The 9,568-nt window shown below is 44.4% G+C and overlaps 1 long non-coding RNA gene across 1 annotated transcript; it reads right to left on the bottom strand.

Annotated features, from left to right (window-relative positions):
* Window positions 1-612: 612 nt before the first annotated feature.
* Window positions 613-7,682, bottom strand: LOC310771122. Its single transcript, XR_014552384.1, has 3 exons — window positions 7,597-7,682; window positions 2,938-3,021; window positions 613-685 (listed from the first exon to the last, which is right to left on the bottom strand). It is a non-coding gene; the product is annotated as an uncharacterized lncRNA (long non-coding RNA).
* Window positions 7,683-9,568: the final 1,886 nt, after the last annotated feature.

Raw genomic sequence — 9,568 nt, 5'->3', positions numbered from 1 at the left:
AGGGTTTTCCGTGTAGAGCGGACATCCGGGCCAAGACTTCCTCTTCTGGCATTGTCAGATAGCAACCTGAGATGCCAGAATGGAGTTGGAGTTGAGAGACAATTCTCATAATGCAGATATCTGTTTATGGAGATTAGCTGAAATGTCATCTGGACCTAAAACACCTACAAGAAGTATCGATTGAACTCGCTTGTCTTAAGCTTTCATCTTGGTCACTGGCTACCCGAGCTGCTGCACGCATTCCGTGTGTGTGTGTGTGTGTGTGTGTGTGTGTGTGTGTGTGTGTGTGTGTGTGTGTGTGTGTGTGTGTGTGGCTGGCCACATGGGTGTGTTGTCGTGTGACAAATAAAGATGTTTGTCCGTCCAGTTCTTCTTCCCTCTCCCTATAGTTCATAATAACCTCCTTCTCATGGGTCATATAATCTGATGTAGTTTATAAGGCTTTCAGGAGCTGTGACATCAAGTAAAAGAAACATACTGTATGAACTAAATCGTTCAGCATTTTAACAGCCACACACAATGGTCAGTGAGACGACCAACATAGCAGCCAGGGGGAGCCAGAGAATAGCTTTACCTTCAGTCTGACTGCTGTCAGTGGGATGCTGAGGAAGAGGAGGAGACTGTGGCTGTGGCTGACTGGAAGCTCCTCTGTTCTCTGAAGGCTCCCTGACATCACTGACATCCACTGAGAGAGAGAGAGATAAACTTTAAAAGGGCTTGAATTTAACACCAGCAAACCAGCCAATAGCTCCTATTCATCCAACAACTCTTTACATTTATACTGAAGAACTGAAGGAAGTGAACATTCATCATGTTTAGTTTTCATCTGAGTCTCTCACATGAATAAAGGTCCTTTACACACCAAGAGTGATTCATTTGTGCGATTAATTCACATGTCAATCATATTTTTCAAACCTATATCAATTAATGCAACCGTGCATATTGTGAAATTGCAGCACATTTTTTCAGATCAAGGCAGATTTCTTTTGAGTTTTCGCCTGCAACATGAACAAATCTACATAGCTAAACAAAGACAAAATAATGTGTAGGCCACAATAGCATGTTGGAGTGATGACTAGATAGGTGGCTACATAGGTTGGTTATATTTGTCTGTGTTTATTGATAACTATAAGGACACAAGTCACACCTACAAACTTGACCAGAGGAAAATCAATGTCTTGATTATGAAAGATTATCAAGTGCATCACTCTGCAGTTATAAAACAATATATTAGCTCCATTATTTCACTCCTGACACACACTTTGAACCAAACCAGTGTAATGATGAATTCTGCATCCCTGGTGAGAATTGCATCCCCTCCATATTTTGTGCTGAAACAGGGGGATGCAAATCTCAGCAGGTACAAACCGCAGAGATTTGTATCGCCCTCTTTTAAAGGAGCAAATTCAGCTTCCATGAGGCAAGACAGACCCCCAGGCCTTAAGGTCACCTCTACCCTGATTTTAAGCAGCAAAGTCGGCCTCCATGAGCCAGGAGAGACCCAGGCCTGGAGGTCACCTCTACCCGGATTTTGAGCACCAAATTCGGCCTCAAGGACCCAGGGGAGACCCTCACCCTCCAGCTCTATTCTACCCCGATTTTGTAAGTCAAAACAGCACAGAATATGGTGAAATAACTTCATAAACTATCAATGTCAAATTGTTTATAGATATAATAGATTTACTGCAAATATTGACGTAACAAAGTGGCTCAATCAAATATGTGCAGTGTCACATGTTTCATGTGAATTGTCACATGACCAGAGCTGTTTAATACCTGTAAAGTACCTATGTTGTACCTATATATAGACATTATATTACTGTAAAGTACCTACTGTATGTTGTACCTATATATAGACATTATATTATTGTAACCTTCTTGGTTGAGGTCCACCATAAGAAACTTCCCCTGTTACTTCAGGATATCATAGAAGATATCTTTGGCTCTATCTCCACTGGCATGCAGAAAGTTACAGAGCTCTCTCATCTCCCGAGCAAAACAAGGAAGCCATTGAGAATTGGCTAGAAGAAAAATGTGGATCTACATGTAGCTGTCAAGGAAGTAAGTTGGAGTGTTCAACTTCTGTATGATCTTTGTGTGCAACACACAACCATGCACGTGACACAGGAGAACGCCAGGATTGGGGAAGGGGGGTGGGGGGGGGGGGCTTGCTTTCCCCTGTTTAGGGCGTGGTTTCTGAATGATGACGTGCTCCACAGTGTCTCTATAGTTCATAATACCCGCCTTCTCATATAATCTTATGTAGTTTATAAGGCTTTCAGGAGCTGTGACATCAAGTAAAAGAAAGATACTGTATGAACTAAAGCGCAAATTATGCTCACGCGAAATCGCCGGCACTAACTGCGCCGAGGGGGTCACCATTACTGGGTGTCCTATGGGCGCAGCTCGGTGGAGGGGGCGTGCAGCTCCTCGAAAATGTGACTCCGCTGCATCAACGCGGACGTGACGTGACCAGCACGAGAGCTGTGATTGGCCGTTGCCTTGGGCCGCGCACATGAAATACTTGTGAGGAATGAGGAAATGCCATTTCCTTATTTAACAGTGCTTGTCCCTCATCTAGCAAAGCCTTCTGCAGGCTCACCGGAATGAGTTTTGAAATGGAGGGACAATAAAATGTCCCCCCACCGACATAATTGCAAGTTCTTGGTAAACGACACGATAACGTCATATGTAACGGACATACTGTAAGTGTACCACAAGCCACCTAGTGTTTTGGACGTGTACCGCAGCCAACGCTCCGAGTTACGTTCGAGTATGCACAGTCTCGCTGTCGCCGCTAGTCGGCGGCAAGGCTCCAAGTCGAGGGTGCGCAGAACCCTGTCAGCGCCTTCAATCGTTCATCATTTTAACAGCCACACACAATGGTCAGTGAGAAGACCAACATGGCAGCCAGGGGGAGCCAGAGAATAGCTTTACCTTCAGTCTGACTGTCAGTGGGAGGCTGCGGACGAGGAGAAGCTCCTCTGTTCTCTGAAGGCTCCCCGACATCACTGACATCCACTGAGAGAGAGACAGAGAGAGAGAGAAACTTTAAAAGGGCTTGAATTTAACACCAGCCAACCAGCCAATAGCTCCTATTCATCCCACAACTCTTTACATTTATACTGAAGAACTGAAGGAAGTGAACATTCATCATGTTTAGTTTTCATCTGAGTCTCTCACATGAATAAAGGTCCTTTACACACCAAGAGTAATTCCTTTGTGCCATTAATTCACACGTCAATCATATTTTTTCCAAACCTATAATCAATCAATGCAACTGTGAATATTGACGTCAAAATTTCACTGAGTGAAATTGCAGCACATTTTTCAGATCAAGGCAGATTTTTCTGAGTTTTCGGCTGCAACATGAACAAATCTACATAGATAAACAAAGACAAAATTATGTGTAGGCGACAATACCATGTCGGAGTGATGACTAGATAGGTGGCTACATAGGTTGGTTATATTTGTCTGTGTGTATTGATAACTATAGGATCTAGGACACAAGTCACACCTACAAACTTGACCAGAGGAAAATCTATGTCTTGATTATGAAAGATTATGAAGTGCATCACTCTGCAGTTATAAAACAATGTATTAGCTCCATTATTTCACTCCTGACACACACTTTGAACCAAACCGGTGTAATGCCGAATTCTGCATCCCTGGTGAGAATTGCATCCCCACCATATTTTGTGCTGAAACAGGGGGATGCAAATCTCAGCAGGTACAAACCGCAGAGATTTGCATCCCATAGACATCGAAATGTCTATGGAGAAAATTAATGCGGAACTCACGTCACGAAAAGTCATGTGACTGTTGAGCTCTATTGTACCCTGATTTAGTAAGTCAAAACAGCACAAAATATGGTGAAATAACTTGATTAACTATCGATGTCAGATTGTTTCTCATCAGCACCCACAAAGAAGATGCTGGGCTCTATCTTCCGACAGGCGCTATCCCCTAATAGCGCTTTGCACACCTGTTTGCCTTAATGCAGGGAAGATAGCATCCAGCCTTGCGCCGTCCACCAGGTGTTCTGCCGAGTTTTGCTCCCCCGCCAATCAGCAAAAAAAAGCATCCCCACCTCACGGCACTATACTTGTAATAATTTATACAGAAATGTAACTGTTTAAAAGTGATATACAGTAATTGTCTGGTAGATGTGACGTCCCTGATTTCTAAGTTAAAACAGCCCCGAAATATGTTGGGAATGCAATTCTCGGCCGGGATGCGGAAAGGTTCACGGCAGGTGTCACAAGGGCAAATTAGAGCCGTGCCAAAATCATCTGCGCCCCAAAATGCCTGCGCAAACGGGATTTGGGCGGTCTTAACTACCAGAGTGTACTCACTCGTGCGAGGACAGAGAGAGCTTATTGACAGATTGTCTGTGGTGCCAACGACCCTCCGGCTTATGAAGGTAAATAGCCTATGTCCATTGTCCAACAAGTTTTCTCAATTCATTTCCCTCTTTGCGATGTGATAAAAGCTTCTCAGTGAGTTATTGTTGATTGCCTCACTGAATTATCTGCTAATACCCAATTTTAGCAGCATAATTTGATGTCTTGGCGTGGCAAGGCTGTGCATGACATATCCAAAAGAAATTCCACTTTCCACTGCGCAAATACCTCTCTGCGCTGGGAGCGCAGCCGTAATCTCCGTGCAGTGCACCCAGCGCAGAGAGGTATTTGCGCGTAAGAGGTCCTTTTCGAAGGTCTTAGTGCAAAGTAATTGCGCGCTGCTGACGATAGCATAATGCCATCTATCACCACATTTTAGCGCTGAAACGCCTGCTTTGGCTTCTGGCAGCCAATGCCCAGTACAATTATTACAGGTCAGGCATGCGCTTGTGTCCGCCCCCAATTTGCATTGCACACGGTAGGGCTGCACGATATTGGAATAAACTGACATTGCGATATTTCCCCCGCCTGCGATATATATTGCGATATGAGAAAATACAGAGATTTTCACCAGATTACCAGAATAGCTCTATTTTAAAGAAAATAATGATTGGGGTGATTTTGTAGAGGAGTCCATCTGATTTTGGAGGTGAAATTAGGTATTTTAATGTTTCTCAACCACTGGGCTGTGGCCCACTGGTAGGCGTCAGAGTGCCATCTATCAGGGTTCATACACATTTTGACCAATGGATTTCCATGACTTACATACATGAAAAAGTGAGTGATTCTACTTTAAAATGTCACTAGCCTACATTTCACTTAGTGTAATGCAGCTTTTAAAGCCAGGGAAAGAGAACATTTATGCCGTATTACCATATTACCATATCCAACATCTAAGACCATATATAGTCTCATATCACAAGATTGATATAAAATTTATATATTGCCCACCCCTAATATTGAATGCCAGAATCTACCTCCCAATGATGCTATTTGCAGAAAAACATTAGATTTCATTGTGATGCATTTACATCACAAGATGTAAATGCATGTTGTGACGTTAAATGAGCCTGAGGTCAGCTGTTTTAATTTTAATTTTCTACTCAAAGGTATTAAATAATGTTTCAATAAATCAACAGTGAAACACCCCTGTCACTTTACACACTTGGTCTGACCCCCCAGAAACCCCCTCCAGAAACTACCAAGTGGTACGCTCCGCATCTGGGGAGTTCCGGTTTTGGAGCGCACCGCAGTACAGACTAGAGAGACGAGGATTGACATGCAGCAGACCGGTGACAAACAATTCATTTGTGAAAAGTAATAAATATAGATTTCATTGGCGAGATATGTCTCTTGTCTTTTTATTTTCACTTAAATGTTTTGTGTAAATGAGTTGCTATGTATGAATAACTCTACCGTAACGTTACTGCTATCATCTGATGCATCATCAGAGACTGAGCCTGAGAGAGAGCCGCAGTGATAACACGGTCAACTTCTCAGTAATAATCACTTTAGCCTTCGTGTCATTATAAGTTGCTGTCTTGCTTTTTGGTGGAACTCCATGGACATGAGTTACAACAGCCTGCTGTAAGCTAGTGCGATGCAAACTGTGGACGCATCCGCCTCCGCAATCACATCGTTTACAGACGGGCGACTGTCAGCAACGCAACATGAGCAAAAGTAATTCAATTGAGCTCTATGTGCATGTTTGTTGTGTTGAAGCTAAGCACTAAATGAGTGAGTACAGTAGTGGGGCGTCTCTCTCCTTTGAGAGAGCCATTTCACTCAGTAGACTACCCCTAAAGTGAGAGTTTATCAAGCAACATGACGAGTTCATTTGCTTTTGACATCGCACGTCCTGCGATGTGACTATTGCACATGCGCACATCGCCATGACGATGTGTAAACGATATATCGTGCAGCCCTACCGCACGGCGTTAAACGAGCAAAAACGCTAAATTAGCGCTTTTGGGAAGATAGAGCCCTATATATTTTAAACAGTACTTTGCCATAGAAATCATTACAATGTGCTCCCACAAGGTGGGGGATGCAATTCTTGCCGGGGATGCCAGAGTTCGGCATAACACCGGCACTCAGCTTGCCAAATGCCCTCATATTACCAAATGCTCACAGCTGGCTCTGTGTTCAAACTGGACTTATTTCAGTTATGACTTCTGATATTTGACATCAGACACACGGCTAGCCTCTGCTCTGACCTTTGACCTCAGACAAACACCTAGAGCCCTATCTTCCCCCTGGCCTTAAAATAGCGTTTAACGCCAGGCTAAGCGCTATTTAGTAGGCGTGGTCAGCGCAGTCCCTATTTTCCCCTCGGCGCTACACCCGGCGTTAACCACTTAACCACGCCTTTTAAGCGTAGAATTATGCACAACTCTGGTCATTGGTGAACTGCAGTTATGCTATGACATTCTTCCTTTCCAAACTCCGATCCACTCAATCCAGTCCGGGTTGAGGCTCCATGCTGTCATCTCTTCATGCCAATTTGGATATCTCATCACAGATCAGCCTGAATAAAGCAATTCAACCTACAGCCAGGCAAATACAGATCTGTTCAGCAAGGCTGATGCGGTCTCCCTAGCCTACAATATAGAAGGTTAACTATCGGTGACATTCCTGATAGCATCCAATTCCATGATCTTTATGTTGTATACACATAACTTTATAGTTAGTGAATAGTGAACAAGCACTCGGCTCATTCAGGACAGGCTTAGATTTATAACTTGTAGGCTACCTGCTGCTCCTGCACATCACAGCACACATGATGCAACATAAATATAGCCTACATTATGTAAAGTCATGGCATAAATGTGTTTTTATTGAAAAAGTATGTGTCAAGTAAACTAAGTCTTGTTGGAGCGGACATCACAGTACAACCGTGTTACGGTTGTCACTCGTCTATATCACATTGTATTGTACATGATAACGTCATATGTAACGGACATAAGTGTACCACAAGCCACCTAGTGTTTTGGACGTGTACCGCAGCCAACGCGCAGAGTTATGTTCGAGTATGCACAGTCTCGCTGTCGCCGCTAGTCGGCAGCAAGGCTCCAAGTCGAGGGTGCGCAGAACCCTGTCAGCGCCTTAAATCGTTCATCATTTTAACAGCCACACACAATGGTCAGTGAGAAGACCAACATGGCAGCCAGGGGGAGCCAGAGAATAGCTTTACCTTCAGTCTGACTGTCAGTGGGAGGCTGTGGACGAGGAGAAGCTCCTCTGTTCTCTGAAGGCTCCCCGACATCACTGACATCCACTGAGAGAGAGACAGAGAGAGAGAGTCGGAGTGATGACTAGATAGGTGGCTACATAGGTTGGTTATATTTGTCTCTGTGTATTGATAACTATAGGATCTAGGACACAAGTCACACCTACAAACTTGACCAGAGGAAAATCATTGTTTCGATTATGAAAGATTATGAAGTGCATCACTCTGCAGTTATAAAACAATATATTAGCTCCATTATTTCACTCCTGACACACACTTTGAACCAAACCAGTGTCATGCCGAATTCTGCATCCCTGGTGAGAGTTGCATCCCCACCATATTTTGTGCTGAAACAGGGGGATGCAAATCTCAGCATGTACAAACCGCAGAGATTTGCATCCCCCTCTTTTAAAGCAGACCGGTGACAAACAATAATAATAAAGACCGGTGACAAACAATTAATTCGTGAAAAGTAATAAATATAGATTTCATTGGCGAGATATGTCTCTTGTCTTTTTATTTTCACTTAAATGTTTTGTGTAAATGAGTTGCTATGTATGATTAACTCTACCGTAACGTTACTGCTATCATCTGATGCATCATCAGAGACTGAGCCTGAGAGAGAGCCGCAGTGATAACACGGACAACTTCTCAGTAATAATCACTTTAGCCTTCGTGTCATTATAAGTTGCTGTCTTGCTTTTTGGTGGAACTCCATGGACATGAGTTACAGCAGCCTGCTGTATGCTGCGCCACGCCTCTTCGGCGTAAAGCGCATTTCGGGGCCTAAAAACATGATGCTATCTTCCCGAGGCAGGCGCAAAGCGTGTTTTTTTTGCGTTTAACGCCAGTTTAGCGCCTAAGGCCAGGGGGAAGATAGGGCCCCTAGCCTCTGCTCTGGGGCAGTCGTCTCTCTGGGGTCAAACTTCCCCACAGACGTCTTGAAGTAGGTGTGAAAGCGGCCATGGTTTCAGCTCCTGTACCAAACAGTGGAACTCTGCATGCTCTCTCCTCTCCTCACAAGACATCACTGCTTGATGTTGACTATATTTGTTCCTGTCGTGATGGTTTGTTTAGAACCTATTTAACCACAAAATTGCATCTTGTTTCCACCTGCGAATGATTCTGAATTTTCCTAATGTTTATTTGCTCGCTCCTGGTGTGTAACAGCCTTAAGTGACACAAACTGTGTTCCTCTGTGCAGACCCATGTATGTGTTCCCATTTAATTAAACCTGAACCATTGACCTGCTGTCATGAAGTTTACTGTTAGGGGACTCCCTCCTCACACATCTATCTGCTGTTAGGGGACTCCCTCCTCACACATCTATCTGTTAGGGGACTCCCTCCTCACACATCTATCTGCTGTTAGGGGACTCCCTCCTCACACATCTATCTGTTAGGGGACTCCCTCCTCACACATCTATCTGCTGTTAGGGGACTCCCTCCTCACACATCTATCTGCTGTTAGGGGACTCCCTCCTCACACATATATCTGTTAGGGGACTCCCTCCTCACACATCTATCTGCTGTTAGGGGACTCCCTCCTCACACATCTATCTGCTGTTAGGGGACTCCCTCCTCACACATCTATCTGCTGTTAGGGGACTCCCTCCTCACACATCTATCTGCTGTTAGGGGACTCCCTCCTCACACATCTATCTGCTGTTAGGGGACTCCCTCCTCACACATCTATCTGCTGTTAGGGGACTCCCTCCTCACACATCTATCTGCTGTTAGGGGACTCCCTCCTCACACATCTATCTGCTGTTAGGGGACTCCCTCCTCACACATCTATCTGTTAGGGGACTCCCTCCTCACACATCTATCTGCTGTTAGGGGACTCCCTCCTCACACATCTATCTGCTGTTAGGGGACCCCCTCCTCACACATATATCTGTTAGGGGACTCCCTCCTCACACATCTATCTGTTAGGG

Source organism: Poromitra crassiceps (genome assembly GCF_964638095.1).
Source record: "Poromitra crassiceps genome assembly, contig: HAP1_SCAFFOLD_366, whole genome shotgun sequence".
Lineage (NCBI taxonomy): Eukaryota > Metazoa > Chordata > Actinopteri > Beryciformes > Melamphaidae > Poromitra > Poromitra crassiceps.
The sequence above is the reverse complement of the archived record's forward strand: the minus strand, read 5'-3'. Positions and strand labels throughout refer to the sequence as shown.